This window comes from Physeter macrocephalus, chromosome 4 (assembly GCF_002837175.3).
Source record: "Physeter macrocephalus isolate SW-GA chromosome 4, ASM283717v5, whole genome shotgun sequence".
In the NCBI taxonomy this organism is placed as follows: Eukaryota; Metazoa; Chordata; class Mammalia; order Artiodactyla; family Physeteridae; genus Physeter; species Physeter macrocephalus.
In genome coordinates this window covers 3156665-3163405 of record NC_041217.1, presented here as the reverse complement: position 1 = coordinate 3163405, position 6741 = coordinate 3156665, and the positions used below count along the sequence as shown (strand labels likewise).

Below are 6741 nucleotides of genomic sequence, written 5' to 3'. Positions count from 1 at the left end.
GTCTCTCAATCGCTCTGCTCCTCCCCCTGAAGAACTGCTCTGCCTGCAGAATTCACGTTTCCTTGTATGACCTCCCTGCTGTGATTTTCAGCTCACGTGCTTGTAGGTATAAGGCATCGTCTTCAAAATGATCAGCGGCAGCAGTAATAGAGGTGATATTGTCTCCATCTGTTTTATTTTTTATCTTATTTTAGACCTTGAAGGGGAAAGAAGGGTGTAATGTCTTGAGAACCCCAACTATCTAATGCATCGCTCGAAACAAAGCCTTGTTTTCTGCCTGAAAACCAAGCATCGCTAATGTATATTTACCCGTATTTCATGCTATTATTATGATATCCCATTTCTTTTTTTAATGGTGACTCAGAGCTGTGTGTGTAGTAGGGCCCAATCTGACACATTCTCATTTTTCCCCTTAAACAACATAAATCAAATTATTCAATTACAAGTGCCCATACTTCATTTTCTTGGGGGTAAAAATGATAATCTGTACCTAAATTAGGATAATAAGTCAAATGCATACAGATTAAGACTTTTGATGGCAAACACCTGTATCATGCCTTCCTTTACTCTCTTAGGAAATATAAATTTGACCCAGAATAAAGCAAACAGTTTTAACGATTTTCTTTTTCTGTGTTTTAGCCCAGACTGTGCTATTTTGCAGAACTGACATATGTGGCCATTACAAGTCTTTTAAATTCCTCATTTCCTTCAGACCCACGAGGAGCTGAGGTAAAAGTTGATGATTCTGCACTAAGTTATGATTTCTTTACCCTTCCTGTAGTGTTCCCATTAATTCAGAGCAGGTATTTCCCTCCAATGAGAAAAAACCATTAAAGCCAAGAGCAAAATAAAAATCTCCCTTCTCACTTACTTTCTCAGCTATTGGAACCACTACGTGACTCCAGCATCCTAAAATTCAACTATATACGAGTGATAGCGATTTAGTCAAAACTCTCAAAACTGGCTGCATTTGGGGCAAGGAGGTACAGTAAGGAACTAAAAGCCAGTATTCATACAGAGAGGCTCGTGAGGGGCAAGGCACAGGGTCACAGGGAGAGAAGTGATTCCTGGGGAGCATCCTGCTAGCTGTTATCAGAGCTGCTGGGGATCCCACAAAAACTATCGAAGAACACAGAAGCCCAGGAGCTGCCTTTCGTGACCTTTGAAATTCTCTTTAGAGGTAGCAGAGCACACCTGAGTCTCTGACCATCTAGAAATGCAGCTTCTGTTTCCGAAATCCTCACCAGCTTCCTCCTGATTCCTGGTCAGACGGCCCCCTGGCCTCCCTCAGTCTTCACAGTGTGTCACTTTGCCACCTCCCTGCAATTCTTTTTTCATTATAAAACAATTCTATCTATGTTATCTTGGAAACTATCTTGGCTTAACATCTTCTTAGCAGTTTTCTTTGGCACCTAACCTCCCAGGACCACACCCAAAATGAATCAAAACTCCTGACGTTGATGTGGCAATTTCTAGGAAGTACCATTCTGTCTTCTGGCTCAAATATCCCCTAAGGTTAACAGTGGATGAATCAAAGGCAAAACAAGACCCTTCCCATCTTCCTGGTACCTAGGAGGGAGTAGAAAAATAATGAGGGTGGTACTGATGGATGCGATGGAATTAAGATGAGGCATCAATGGTAAGATAAATGTTCTAAGAAAGTAGACTCACGTTTCAAGGAGACAAGTGGCAAGAATTCACTTGGCCATTGGACCAATGGCTTTCAAATCAATGTTTCCATGAGCTACGACTGCTACGAGACTCCAAGTCATTCCAGAAATGACAGTTTGATGGGAGTATCCTATCTCCATCTGTCTAGCCCCACAGGCATCATGGCATCCATCAAGTTCACTGCTTGGAAATAATTCTGAGACAGTTACTTTTGTGGTTCTCAGGTCTGCTGAAAAGATTGTACGGTATGATGCATTCAAGCCACAAGAACAGCCCAGCCTGATCGTGAAGATTCTTGAGGCCATCCCATGTGGGACTGAGTTGACCCAGAGCATGTGGTCAATGCTTATGCTAGCTGTCTTCAGACCATGCCACCCACACTCTCAATAATATTGATTTGATGGAGATGGGCCCTGGGACACTGAGAATGACATGAAAGAATTCCAAGGCCCCAGGTGTTATTTGAAATGTATCTGAGTTCTTCCAAATGCCTGCAGATTTATTGGAACAAATGTTCTACAGCAGAAGCTACCTGTTTGGTCACATAGAAAATATTCTTACTTGGTGTCTCTTTCCTTTCATGACAAGGACTTACTCTAGGAATCGAGGAGAATATGATTGCAGTCCACTAATAATGACTTGACGGCACTTTTTACACACTATTAAAGCAAGCAGTTAATTACCTGATTTAAAAAATGCCTTCAAATGACATGAAATGAGAAACATTAATACAGATATGTCTATTTTTTTCTGAAAATGAACTGACACATTTGATTAATCCTTGGATTCTCATTTTCAAATATTTTAGGAATCAAAGAATAGACTTTATCCAAAAATTATACTGAATACAATCCAGTGTTTGCTTTTATAATTCTGAAAGTTTAGAATGTTTACTCCTTTGATCTTCATGATGGAGATCAATGATCTTTGAAAAGCACTGAATAATGACAACTTTGAAACTGTAATTTCGCCCTGTGTCTACTTCCTAATAAAATAATAAAGTGACCAAAAAAAAGTAATTCCTTGAAGTGTCTCCTCCTTTTGGATTGTGCATACTTGAAATGTTGCTCTCCTCAAATTTAAGATTTTTGATAAAATTTCTTGCTATCAAAAAGAAAGATAGTTTTCATTTTTTAACCTCACTCTATATTTTAAATAAAATAAATGTTAATTACCTTGAGTATCTTTATTTGATTTTGCATCAACTGGATTACGAACCCCTTGAGGGTGGAGAATATTTTTCTTGTGTTTTTGATATACTCCTTCCTGTGTAGCCCTGTATTTAGAATAAGTAAGAGCTCAATAAATAGGACCTGAATTAAAGTAACACAGTGATCCAGTTTCTGTCTTTTCACCTTGACCATAATCTATAAAATTCAGTCAGCATCTCTTTTGCATTCTTCTCCTCAGGGACACAGTGTTAGTTTAAATTTACTCTTTCTCTATGTGGTAACGTTGAATGATTGATCCAGAAATCACTTATGAATATGAAGGTCAAAGAGAAAAATGGATGCAAATTATGGACACGCATTCAAATATAAAACTTTTTGACAAGAGTTTAGTGACTCTTGCAATAACTAATCAACAACATTTGAAGGACTAATTGGAGCACTTATTTTTCAGGGATAAATAATGGAACTTCTTCAGGAGAACCCACATGACTTTAGAAAACAATTTCAAATTTATTGCAGTATTTCTCAGAATTGAGAGCAATGCTGCAGATAGGAAATTACCACAGTAACCTCCAGCCCCTCGCTATTATGTTACCCTTGGCCTTCAATAAAGTTTTACTATAGTAGGCTCCAGTTTCACACAGACACACTAGATTAGTGTTTTAAAGTGAATACCTTAAGAGGTATTTTCAAGTGAATGAAAAATATTCGGTAGGAATCCCTTCAGATGTAGCATATAATAAAAAATACTCTACTGCTGTTTGTGGAATGAATGCGTTTCTGTAGTGAGTTTCACTACCTGATATGAAATCAAGAACTTTTTTTTTTTAGAAAGCGGAGAACTAACAAGAAAATTTTCTGGCAATGACTTACATTTCTTCTCCAAGAGAGAAGTTGATTTGACTCAGAGTTTCACATCTAGAAATACCCAGTTGATTAATGCTTAAAGAATCACGAGAGAGAGTCTTATGAGTTCAACCAAGTCTCCCCACGAAACCAAATTTTAGTTGTTCACACAAATTTTAAAAAATGCCAGACAAAATTTGAGAGGTGCGAGATTTTAGGATTTCTAAGTACACATTTTTAATCCTTGACAGAGCCCCTTAACTCTGATCCAAAATTGAGATTGTCTACATTTTTTTCTTTTTTTAACCATGAAATCATGAACTATGTTGATGGCCAATGTCTCTCCCAGAGTTAACATTCAATAAACTTTTTAGATTGATTATGAAATGGCTACATTGTAGCAATTTGACAAGCACTGTCCTTGAATAGAATTTTGTCCTTTTGTAAGGATTATCGGTGGTTATGTTCGTTTGGATGGAGGCCATGATAGGCTGCACTCCTGTACTACTATAAATTATCCCTTTGCCAAGTTCAGTGCATTTACTAAAATGCTACGAGGTTAATTTATAAATTTGCAACTGTTACTAATATACTTTAAAAAAATTAAACAAACCTTTTATTTAGAAAGGCTGAAATGATTGTATGCTAATTTGAACAGGTAGGTTGTATAAGAAAATTCCATTTTTGATATCCTTCAAGAGTTGGATTCCATTATGTGTGCTTTGTTCTTTCTTCAGACCTCTTAACTTCAGACTGGAGTTGAACGGAATTATGGCTTACTCCTTTCCCTTCAAATCATTCTCAGGCTCCAGACAAGGAGCTGGACCTTTGAGCAAACAAGCAGGTAACTAGCAATGGTACCTTTTAACCCTGGAGACTTTCTAAGAGTATACAGGAACAAGGAACAAGCTGCTCCTGAATGAGAAGATCATGTAATTAGCAAGGTATCTAAAATAGCCAGAATTATTCCAGCTAGGGTTAATGGATAAGCCAAGGAAAGCTAAGCAAATGATATCCGCAGACATTTGCTGTACCTCAGACAGTTCCTTATAGAACAAGCTTTCATCCTCTCTCCCAGTTAGCCCCAGTGGATTCACCATTACTGGCTCTGGGGCTAGAACAGAGGTAAGACAGGATGCTTGCTTTCCTCGTTGGCTAATATACTTTTTTTGAGGCATTACTCCTATTAAGATGGAATAGCAGAATACAATATGTTGATTATCTAACAGAGATAAAAGTAGGAAACTGATGAACCACAGGGAAATATGACTGAGAGCAAACTGATTTCATAAAACAAATACAATTGGTGTGGAAATGAAGTTTGTCTTATCCTAACAGGTCAAATTCTAATACAGTGAAGTTCAAGAGAGTTCAGTGCCAGAATTTTAGATAAATAAGTAGAATAAATGGGCTTTTCCATGGTGCTATGTATGTTCTATCTCAATCTTTCTTGTAATAGAACTCATTAGAGAGATCAGACCTGCACATTTATGAATTGATTACCCAAGATGATGTGAGATAGACCCAGCATCCTTTCTAGAATTAATACCATCTTGCATTTGTAAAATGTTTTAATACACTGATGTTTCCACACACACACACCTATTACTTCATATTTTAGGACAATAAGGGAAGAAGAGCCAGGAAAAAAAGCAGATAGATGCACAGGTGAACAGTCTGGCCTTTGGGTTCAAATGTAGCCCTATTCCATAGGCTTCACAGCATCTTAGACTCATTACTTAGTCAACCTGTTTCTAGGTGTCTTCATTTCCAAAATAGGGATAATAATGGGTCTGGCATCATATAAATGTTGATGAGAATTAGATGCAGAGTACATGGCCTGATGACTTACTGGGTGTAAGCACTTAATAAACATCACTAGTATTGTCAGATGTATAGGGCATGTATTGTACTGTTTACAAATGAGGAAATTGAATAAGAAAGAGGTTAAGTGCTTCTGTAGGAAATTTGATGTTTCTTATTGTAACAAATTGACTCAGCTTTATCTTTAGTAGGACTTTTATCAAAACAAATGCTATGAACCAAATGGAATTGTGGTGCTTTCCTCTCTATGCGTTTTGCTTTATCCAGTTCTTTTTAAAGAGACACCCGAGAAATGGAAAGAAGTCTATCCTATCACTCTAGATAATTTATTCCATGAATTTGGATTCCTTTCTTCTCTTTTCAGGCGTCAGTTTCTTTGTCTCCTGGTAATCTCTGAGGTTCTTTTCTGAGTGAAAATAATATTATTTCACAAACTAGAAAATCAAACTCTTGACCTCTGATGTTTGACTCTAATAAATAAATATCTTAAATGAAAAGAAAAAGGGATCCACATTTTGATCATAAAAAGATGTTGTTACATTTTATTCTGTGCATATTATTTAGGTGCTGACATTTCCTAGGTCAGTTCTTCCTTTGGTTTAACATCCCATTTCAAAAAAAGTTATAATGGAAATTCAGATGCATAAATTCAAGTTAATATTGACAGCAGTCATGGAATTAAAGTTTTCCCTATCAAGTCCAAATAAGACCATTAATCATGTATTACTGTGTGCATATGGTATAATGTATCACAGCTTCACATAATGACAGACAGCATCCAAATCTAAGTAAATATTTCTGAAATTCTACATGATTTTCATTAAATACCTAATTTCACATTTTCAGCTAAGGAACTAGTTTCTAGATTTAATATGATCTGCTGTTATATCTTTAATCTTTCTCCTTTATTTCTTCCTTTCTAAAGTTTAGGCTTATATGGGTATTTGAATACAGTGATTGTTTTTTAAAGAAGGATGAAGAAAATCACAGACATTTCTGCAATTTCATACTATGGCTAGTTTGATGACTATTGATACCTGATCCTTGTATACTATGAATAGCTACAAAAGTGATTTAATTTGGATCTATTCTGTGTTTATACACTATTCTAGAGGCAGACATAATTTTGGTGGACAAATAGGTTAAGGAAATTGGTTTCTAAGTGCTTTATGAGATGATCTGAGTAGTTGTTGATTACATTGGTATTTGCAATTTCCTAAAAGAATAA

The 6741-nt window shown here is 36.4% G+C and overlaps 1 non-coding gene across 1 annotated transcript; it reads right to left on the bottom strand.

Annotated features, from left to right (window-relative positions):
- Positions 1-4719: 4719 nt before the first annotated feature.
- Positions 4720-4846, bottom strand: LOC112066712 (small nucleolar RNA SNORD22). The gene has a single exon (XR_002892819.1). It is a non-coding gene; the product is annotated as a small nucleolar RNA SNORD22 (small nucleolar RNA).
- Positions 4847-6741: the final 1895 nt, after the last annotated feature.